The sequence below is a fragment of the Puma concolor genome, chromosome A3, assembly GCF_028749965.1.
Source record: "Puma concolor isolate L17-30 chromosome A3, mPumCon1.1.hap2, whole genome shotgun sequence".
Lineage (NCBI taxonomy): Eukaryota > Metazoa > Chordata > Mammalia > Carnivora > Felidae > Puma > Puma concolor.
The window spans coordinates 32,650,968-32,661,244 of NC_141669.1; positions in this window are offsets into that span (position 1 = coordinate 32,650,968).

Here is a 10,277-nt window from a genome sequence, read left to right on the forward strand (position 1 = left end):
CTCTTATCTTAGGTAGGAGCTCAGGTCCAGACGTCAGAGAGTATTATGAGGATTAAATGAGATAGTGGTCTGCGAAGGCAAAGGACACAGAGCCTGGCACCCAGCAGGTGTTGCAGACTAAGTGCATTTCTTTCCCTGCTGTGACTTTGTGAGGCCTGGCGGTGGGTGTCAGAAAACACTGTGTCTCAGACGATGGCATCATGCCATGCAGGTATTCTGTACTATAGAAAACACTGGAAAGTCAAACCCAGGCAAACTAAATTCTTCCATCCCTGATGTGATGAGCCATAGCTAGGGACGCAGCTCGGTGTTCTTATTTGCAACACATTGTGGTTCTGGGAAATACTTTTGTGACTTGAAGGAGGACACGTACCTGATCATCATTTCCTCAAAAAATGATTGGTCTGGATTTCAACTCAGAAGAGATTCCTGAGGACTCCTGCCCACAGGGACTGCTCTATTTCAATTTTGGGTGAGGACCCGATCTCTGAGATAGATGAGATAGGATTTCGTTGATAGCATCTCACCGATTTCTCATAAATATTTTGCTCCCTAAACCAGGGAGCAACATGCAGCTTTGACCCCAAGTGCTTCCCTTTCTACCAGCATTGTCATACCAGTAATAGAATTCCTGCCATTTGTGACCCCTTCACCACCAGGCACTTCTCCTTGACTCATCTCCCTGACCCACAGACAAGTCCCTGGCCATCTATCCTTTTCAGGCCTTTATCCCTTCTACTCTGCTGCATGCTTTCTCATTACGTTTTCATTTTCAGTGTCTTCTTCTTCACTGGATTCTTCTCGTCAGCTTGGAAGCATGCTTAAGACGCCCTTTGGGAGTGGAGTGGGATGAGTGGAGACAACCTTATTTCAACCCTACACTCTCTTCAGACTCTCACATTTTCTTTTCTCCTTCCCAGAGACTTCTGGAAAGAATACTCTACTTGCTGAGTCTGCTCACTTCCCATTCAATCCTCAGGTCACTCTCAGGTTGGCTCCTGCTCCATCAACCCAACCCAACATCTTGTGCTAAGGTCATTCATCTTCCTTGACGTCTCAGAAGTAGTCTACACTGTTGACCAGCCCTGCTCCTTGAAACGGTCTTTTCTTGGCTTCACTGACACAAGATTCTTCTCGTTTTCTCTATCTTCTCTGACAGCTCATTTACTATCTCTTTTGCAGCCTTATCTATTCTTCCCAGGTCAATAAATATTAAAATACCCAAGATTCAATCCTAGACATGTTTCTTTTCTTAGTCTATATTTTATTCATGGCACAAATGTTTCCCCAGCCTAGATCGCTCCTCTGCGCTCTAGACTTACATGTCCAACATCCTACTCAACATCTCCACTTGGAAATCTACCAGGCATCCAAAATGTAACTCATCCAAAACCAAATTCTTGATCTTTCTTTCCAATCTCATCAGTGCCCCCTGTTTCCCTGAAGGGTGAAGCAGGCCAGAACTTGGAGTCACCATGCCCCTTCCCTCTGCCTTACCCTTCACATTCAGTTTTGCTTCCTAACCCTGTCGTGAATCCATATTCTTCTCCCTACTTCCATTCCCACTATCCTAGTCTAAGCTACCATCATCTCTTACCCGGATTACTGTAAATGCCTCCTTGTTGGCGTACCTGCAGGCATTTTGATCTCCACCTCCTACAGTATATCCAGAGTGATTTCTTCATCTGATCTTCACATCTTACCACCCGCTCACCTAAAAATGTTTACTTGAATACCTTCCCATTATTTGAGGATACAGTACTCCTTAACATGACCACAAGGCCAGGCACCTATCCGGCTTTATCTCAAACCATGCTCTGCCATGGTTTTTGCACTCTGGCCACTCTGGCCTTCCCTCAGTTCCTTTTACTTGCTATGCTGCCTGTCACCAATTGCTCTTTGCCCACAGTGCTCTTCCCCCTCCTTACCTTGTAACTTCCATCCTTTCTTCACATCTCAGCTCGGTCATGGCTTCCTTAGAGCTGTCTTCCCTGACTTCTATGACCAGGGCAGATTTCTACCATTTGGCCCTGGGTATTTCCCCCTCATACGCTGATCACAGCGATAATTTTATATTTATAGATGTGACTGTTTAGTTAAAATATACTTCTCGCTGACTGTAGGTTCCATTAAGGTAACGAATGTGCCTGGTTTTCTGTGCACAGACCCAGCAGGGTGCCCAGTGATACATAGTAGGTTCTTGGCAGATGCATTTGTTAAATGAGTGAACAAATGAATGTATGAGTGAATGAATGAATGAATGAATGAACACAGACAGTTTTCTTTAATTTCTTTGGCTCCCTCTTCTGGCTGTTTCATCCATGCCCTATCCCTTGTCTAGGCATTGGGGCTTCAATTCATGGATTTGGTTTATACATCCAGGGCTGCTGAACTTACTTTCTGTTGCTGGTAATGAAATCTATGAGGTTCCGTATAACCTTTGAACACTTCCTCCTTTGTAGTATATTTAGCTCTCCTGAAATACTTTTGTTGTTATTAGGATCCTGTTCATTTCAGGCTTCGATAATGAGAGTACCACCTGAGGAAAGGTGATATTCCACCTAGAACAATCAGCTCGTGAACTTGGAGGGAACCCTTAGTAATTATGTAATCTCATTTCTTAAGCAAAGCAGAAATCCCTTCCATATGACTCATGACAGATAACAATAGCTAATGTTTATGGAACATAGGTCAGTTACTGCCTTAAGAACATTTATATGGATGAATGCAGTTAGTTCCTAACAACCATATAGGTAAGTACACTTTAAGTACAGTTACCGTCACGCATCTTATGTAGATAGAGAAGTAGTAGAAGGCTTAGTCAGAGTCATGAGTGGCAAACGTTACAGTCAAGATTCTAGCCCATGCGGTTTTTCAGAGTCAGAACTTTTAACCATTGTGCTACGCTATGTTACCTCTGTAGTTGATCCAACATTTACACGGACATTTTCAGGGATAGGCACTCACTCCCCTGTGAGCTGAATACTTGGCCTAAAGTTGTCTTCTGCAACTTTTTTCACATTTTTTTCCTAAGTTCAGCCTCTAAAACTGTACAGAATAGTCTGCTCCAACTTCCATAGACAGTCATTTCAATATTTTCAAATACTAGGAGTAGTTTTTTCTGTTCACAAAAATAACATATGCTCATTGTAGAAAATTTGGAAAATTCAAATAGCATAAAGAAAATAAGAATCCTTGATAACTGGGGTGCCTGAGTGGCTCACTCAGTTAAGTGTCTGACTTTGGCTCAGGTCATGATCTCATGGCTCATGATTTTGAGCCCCACATAGGGGTCTCTGCTGTCACCTCAGAGCCCACTTCGGATCCTCTGTTTCCCTCTCTCTCTGCCCCTCCCCCTCTCTTGAGTGTGTGTGTGTGTGTTGTGTGTGCGCGCGCGCGCACGGCATGTGCATGCACATTTGCTCTCTCTCAAAAATAAATAAACATTAAAAAAAGAACCCTTGATAACCAGGGAGAAAATAAATGTTAACTACCAAGAATCTATTAACTTTTTGTTGTTATTTTTAACATCCATGATTCATTTAGAGCCTGTATGAAACCTGTGTCCAATTGAAATGCCTGGTTCTCCATCGTATGTCCTTCCATTAAGCCAGATTTTGTCTTTTGTCTTATATCCTAGATGTAGAATTTTACATTTATCCCTTATAAACTATATTGCTTGTTTTGATTTTTCTTCTGCCTTACTAAAACTTTTCAAATACAGATTCTGCTATCTAATTATGTTAGCCTTCCAGTTTGGTATAGTATGTGAGCTTGATGACAGGGCTTTCTAAATTTTTATTCCAGATATTTATAAAATGCTGAGCAGGAGAGAGCCCTGTGATACATTTTAGGGTCTTCCCCCACCAGGTTCACATGAGTCTATTCATCAACCATTTAGTATCCTTGGTCAAGAAAATGCAAATCTCTATAAATTGCATTATAATTGAATGCACTTTTTTTTTTTTCCCACCGTGTCTACGACAATTTCACAGCTTAATGGAACACATTGCTAAAATTCAGGTGAGTTTCATCTATGGCATTTCTCAACTTTCCTGGTATGGTACGTAGCTCTAAAAGAAAAAGATGTCATTTATCATGTTTTCTTTAGTGAATCCAGGCTGACTCTGAGTGATCACTTCTTAATTTCTTTTTTCTTTTTTTTTTTTTTTTTAATTTTTTTTTTTTTTAACGTTTATTTTATTTTTGGGACAGAGAGAGACAGAGCATGAACGGGGGAGGGGCAGAGAGAGAGGGAGACACAGAATCAGAAACAGGCTCCAGGCTCTGAGCCATCAGCCCAGAGCCTGACGCGGGGCTCGAACTCACGGACCGCGAGATCGTGACCTGGCTGAAGTCGGATGCTTAACCGACTGCGCCACCCAGGCGCCCCACTTCTTAATTTCTAAACGCTCACAAATCATCATCTAAATACTCCATTCTAGAACTTGCCTGGAGAGTCATTGTTGAGACTTTTCATTGCAGATGAAGTAGCTCTGAGTAGACAAACTGGCCCTGAGTAATATTCAATGGGGCTGAAGAAATGATCCTGTGGGTATGCATCGTCTTATCCTTTCTACTTCAGGAGATCGGCCTCCTGTCAACATACAGGAAACTGGAAAGCTGCGGTCTCATAATATAGCCACTGACAGGAAGATTGTTTAGATTGCTCTTCCAGATTTCTCAATTGAATAATGTTGGTGAAGAATGACTACTTCTTATGTTATTTATGACTTTGGATCAACTGTAAGGCTACCTGATTTTATGTAGCAGATGCGCTTCTTCAATGTTGCATATAAATTCTTTTTTTGCAAGTCAAATTCCACCTAAATTGTGCTGCTACGGGAGTTTACTTTTTAAGGCCATCTTGTGGTGAGACATTTTATACAGTCAAGAATTCTTCAGTGATTTATCTGTTTGGATTTAAAAAACCGGGGTTGCTTAAAGCAAGGCAAAGTTATGCTGCATATTTATTTATTTTTAGAAAAGAAGCCTAACATTATTTTTGGGACTGTTGCCCTGAGCAAATAGGATTTGGAAAATCTTGGGACAGTCAGACAGTCAGCTAATGCATAAAACTAGGGTCTCCACCCTTAGCCACCTTCTCTGAGGTATGCTTACTGATGGAAGACTGCTTCTTTTGATTTCCCTGATTGATATTTTTCTCATTTTTCACCTCAGTGTCTCAATCAATAATTCAAAGAGAATTCTATTGACTCATCTTCTCTGCGAATCCTCTTGTCACTCAGCTGGTAGGGGGGTGGGGTTGGTGACTCACTGTCTTGGTCATATTTCTGTGTTCATTACTCGCTTGGGCTGGAGCTATGTGGAGGCCAGAACCTTAACTTGGTCACTTCTGTATCTCCATAAAACTAGCCAGAGCCTCCCGGCAAATGTGTATTCACTGAATCATGGTGACTCCCAGACTTATAGAACCCCACACCAGGTGATACAATGGGGTCCACCCCATTGCCACCAAGGGGACCATGATGGCTTGGACTGGCTTCCTGCTTCCTGTGATTCCCATCCCCTGAACTCCTGCAATATTCTGTAATTTGAGGCTCATTGGCTCTTAACCAAGATTCCTTCTTTTGTTCTTGTGTGTATGTGTGTGTGTGTGTGTGTGTGTGTGTGTGTGTGTGTGTATTATTTGTATACATGAATAGTCTGTCTAGATTCTGTGTTTAATATGTCTCCAGGTCAGGGACACCTGGGTGGCTCAGTCGGTTAAGCATCAGACTTTGGCTCAGGTCACCATCTCACGGTCTGTGAGTTCGAGCCCTGCGTCGGGCTCTGTGCTAACAGCTCAGAGCCTGGAGCCTGCTTCGGATTCTGTGTCTCCCTCTCTCTCTGCCCCTCCCCAACTTGTACTCTATCTCTTAAAAAATAAATAAATGTAAAAAAAATTAATATGTCTCCAGGTCAGGTATCATGTCTTAACCCTAATCCCAATGCTTAACCTTAATTCTAACCCTTAACTTTATAACCAGAAACTAAAACAACCACAAATTTTCTATACTGTATTGTTCAATGACGATTATGGTTTAGAATGAGCATCCCCTGGCCATAAAAGAGAAGATTCAAATACTTTTGGTATAAACTCTAGTGTTTACTTTGTAACTCAGTATCTTATTGCTATGACAATTAATCTATATGGAGGAGTTAGGCTAATCTTATCAGTTAATTGGAGCAGCCAATTGATTAAGACCACATCATTTGCCAATACAGCATATTTACTTATATATTTTTATTTATTACTTTTTAAATGTTTATTTATTTATTTTTTGATGGTGGGGCAGAGAGAGAGAGACATAGAATCTGAAGCAGGCTCCAGGCTCTGAGCTGTCAGCACAGAGCCCAATGCAGGGCTTGAACCCATGAACCATGTGATCATGACCTGAGCCAAAGTTGGATGCAACTGAGCCACCCAGGTGCCCCGATTTTTAAAAAATGCTTATTCATTTTTGAGAGTGGGGGGAGCAGAGAGAGAGGGAGGCAGGATCAGAAGCAGACTCCAGACTCTGTGCTGACAGCAGAGCCCGACGTGGGGCCTGAAGTCACCAACCATGACATCATGACCTGAGCCAAAGTTGGATGCCTAACCTACTGAGCCACCCAGGCGCCCCAATACAGCTTATTTACTTTAAAGTGTGTGCTTTTTTGGGGCGCCTGGCTGGCTCAGTGGGTTAAGTGTCGACTTCGGCTCAGGTCATGATCTCACGGCTTGTGAGTTCAAGCCCCGCGTCGGGCTCTGTGCTGACAGCTCAGAGCCTGGAGCCTCTTCAGATTCTGTGTCTTTCTCTCTCTCTCTGGCCCCTCCCCTGCTCACGCTCTGTCTCTTTCTGTCTCTCAGAAATAAGTAAACATTAAAAAAAAAATTAAAGTGTATGCTTTTTTTAGTTTCCTTCTCTTATCACTGATTTCATAGGATAATTTACAGACAACATAAAGCAAAATAAAATAAATGAATCAATTAATTTAACCAGAACCACTAATACCCCACCTGTACCTTCAGGACCAGTGATATTTGTGGGGCCTCGTGCAGAATAAAAATGTGGCGAATTTCAGGATTCTCAAGAAGGTCACAGCAGAGCATTAGACTGAGTGCACGCCTGTGCCTATGAAGCAGCCCTCACTTCTTTCTAGATGAGGGAACCGAGGTCTAGAAAGGCACAGCAGCCGCCAGGTCCCAGCTTCTCAGTGCTGGCAAAGTGGCTGGAACCCTGTCACTGGTCGTTTGGTAACTTCCCTCTCTGCTCGGCTTCCTGTTTCCCACTTCTCCTGCTACCCGATGTCACCGCGAAGCGGCAGCTGGGGGACATCACCGGTGCTGTGAACAGGTAGGTTTGCTTTTGCCACTTTTTTTTTTTACTTTTTATTTTAGAGAAGGGGTGGGGAGAGGGGCAGAGGGAGAGACAGAGGACCTTAAGCAGGCTTCACGCTCGGTGCAAAAGCCCACTTGGGGCTCCATCCCACGGCCCTGGGATCATGACCTGAGCTGAAAGCTAGAGTCCAAAGCTCAACTGACTGAGCCACCCAGGCACCCCAGCTTTTGCCACTTTTCTTTAGCGGTTCAGCTCTTAGCCTGATTTCTTTCCTACCTCCACACCCAAGCTTATTTTCATATAGCTTCTCCTCATTGTCGGCACGACCTCTTCCACTGGTTTTCTTGAAAACTCTGAGAAGATGTGTGAGATGCCGGTGAAGTGAGAGAAAAGGAGGGACACTTTGCAAACCGAATTGCTCTCCTTGGCTCAGTGCCTGGAAGGATGTGTTTCTTCACACTGAATTCTCTTCCCTTCCCAAATCCCAACATAGCCTAAATTCTAAGGACAAGCCTAGATGTCTTTGCTAAAGCAACCTCAGGAGAGGCTCCTGAGTATGCTGGATGCTAATAAAGAGAGGGCAAAAAAAAAAAAAAAAAAAAAAATTCCAATTTTGAGAATTTTTCAAATAGAAAGTATCATTACTTCAATCCCTAGGAAACTAATCTCCTGCCCTACTTTATTTCATTCCCATCTTGAATTAAACATGGGAATGTTTGCCAGAATTCTGTGGCCTTGAGAATTTGATAAAGAATTCGATTTCCTTCTTTCTCTCCAGAGGGACTCTACAGTCAGTGGCCAAAGGAATTCGGACCCCTTTCTTGTGCCAAATTCCGCTGAGCCATAGTCATTGCATTAAATTCAAGATATGGCCAAGCCAGTCCTTCTGAGGAGGCCCCGCTACCCTGACCTCCAAATCTGTGCTGACCCAGCTTGCATCCAGGCCACTGACCAGCCTTTAAGTTTATTAGTAAAATTTAGGCAAGCCTGAAGAAACCCTTGATCCAATGAAAACAAGAATAGCCAGTTATTTTTTAAGTTTATTTTTATTTTATTTTTTAATGTTTATTTTTTTATTATTTTTTTAATGTTTATTTATTTCTGAGACAGAGAGAGACAGAGCATGAGCAGGGGAGGGGCAGAGAGAGAGGGAGACACAGAATCGGAAGCAGGCTCCAGGCTTTGAGCTGTCAGCACAGAGCCGGACGCAGGGCTCGAACTCACAAACCATGAGATCATGACCTGAGACGAAGTCGGTCGCTCAACTGACTGAGCCACCCAGGCGCCCCATTTTAGTGTTTATTTCTGAGAGAGAGAGAAAGAGAGAGAGAGAGAGAGAGAAAGTGTGCATGAGAGTGGGGGAGGGGCAGAGAGAGCAGGGAACAGAGGATCTGGAGTGGGCTTTGCGCTGACAGCAGAGAGTCTAATGCGGGGTTGGAGCTCATGAATCATGAGATCATGACCTGGGCCAAAGTCAGACGTTTAACTGACTGAGCCACCCACGTGCCCCCTGAATAGCCAGTTGTTTTTTTAAAGGGAGGGAGGAAGGGAAGGGAAGGGAAGGGAATTTCACATTATCCCTACACGACAGATAAAGAAAAAACGTTTATAGAGGTTTTAAAAGAATCTAATTAAAGTTATTTATATAATCTCACGTTCCCTCCCCCTTGGCCCCAAAAACTTTTGGAAGGGATTCAAAGCCCAAGCCAAAGTTATAAAGTTGGTCCTGGCTCTACATAGTCCAGAGGCAATGTTCCTGAGTCCTCTTTGCAAACAGTAAGCACCCTGGGGAAATACCGAGAAAATGGAAGACACAGTGGGGTACTTACAGAACTTCTCCAGAAGCAGGTAGATAAAATAAAGACACAAAGGCAGAGGAACACTTTAATAATGATATAAAACAAGCTAATAAGGACTAACTGCAAAATATAGACATGTTTCTTGTAGCGATGGACCGAATGAAAGGATCAGGTCAGTTAACCAGGGAGGGCTTCCTGTAGGAGACATCTCTTGAAGCAGAGTTTTGAAGGTGGTCTGGGGGAAGAGAAGTGCCAAGGGAAAAGGAGGGAGGAGAATCCCTCTGGAAGTGAGATGATGCTTTGGATTATCTAGTCAAATCTGCTTTTCCCCTTAATTATTGTATTTTGTCGATCACATGTAGTTTTTGCTGTAGTTTAAATGATTCAGACCTCTCTGTCTGCATACATCTGATCTCTGGGGTACCCTCGATTGATTTTGCAAGTATTTACAGCTACACGATAAAGGATCTTAAAAAAATAGAGTGTGAATGTGTAATGTGAAACCTTAACTCTGGATAAAAATGCCAAGATGTGACCTCTGCTGCCTCCTTTAGTAATTACTCATTTCTAGCAAAAAAGCAGATGGCTTAATTTACCCCAAGGGCAACTTAAAAACACTATTGCCAGTTAATTCACTCCCAACCCTCCTCCCCAAATAGTTTTGTTTCCCTTTCTCATTTGAAGCCTCATTTTAAAAATTATCACTCTTTTCTGATTTGTGGTGTGTAGGCATTTAGTTAAAGTTTAATCTGGATAAAGTTAACACTTTCCTCTAAAGGCATTTTCTCTGGGAATGTCATCCATGGAGAAGACCTATAGATTACTTTTGATAAGTGGGCAAATTACATATATATTCCATGTCTATCTTGATCAGTACCTTCCTTATAGGTGAGCAAAAACCTTCCTGTATCTATTGATACACCTGTCAGTGAAAGCAGGAATTTAGATACTTGTTCTCAGGATTATAAATCATTAAGCTTCACAGATCTGATCCACAAAAGGGGGTGGAGGAGACCTCCTCTTGCTTCATAGAATCCAATTGCCCCTGTTCTGCATCATCTTTCCAAGAGGATTTAAAAGTTGATTTCAAACAGCTGTCAAAATGATTCCCCCTTTTCTTAAGGCACTTATTAGAAAATAAAACCAGATATAA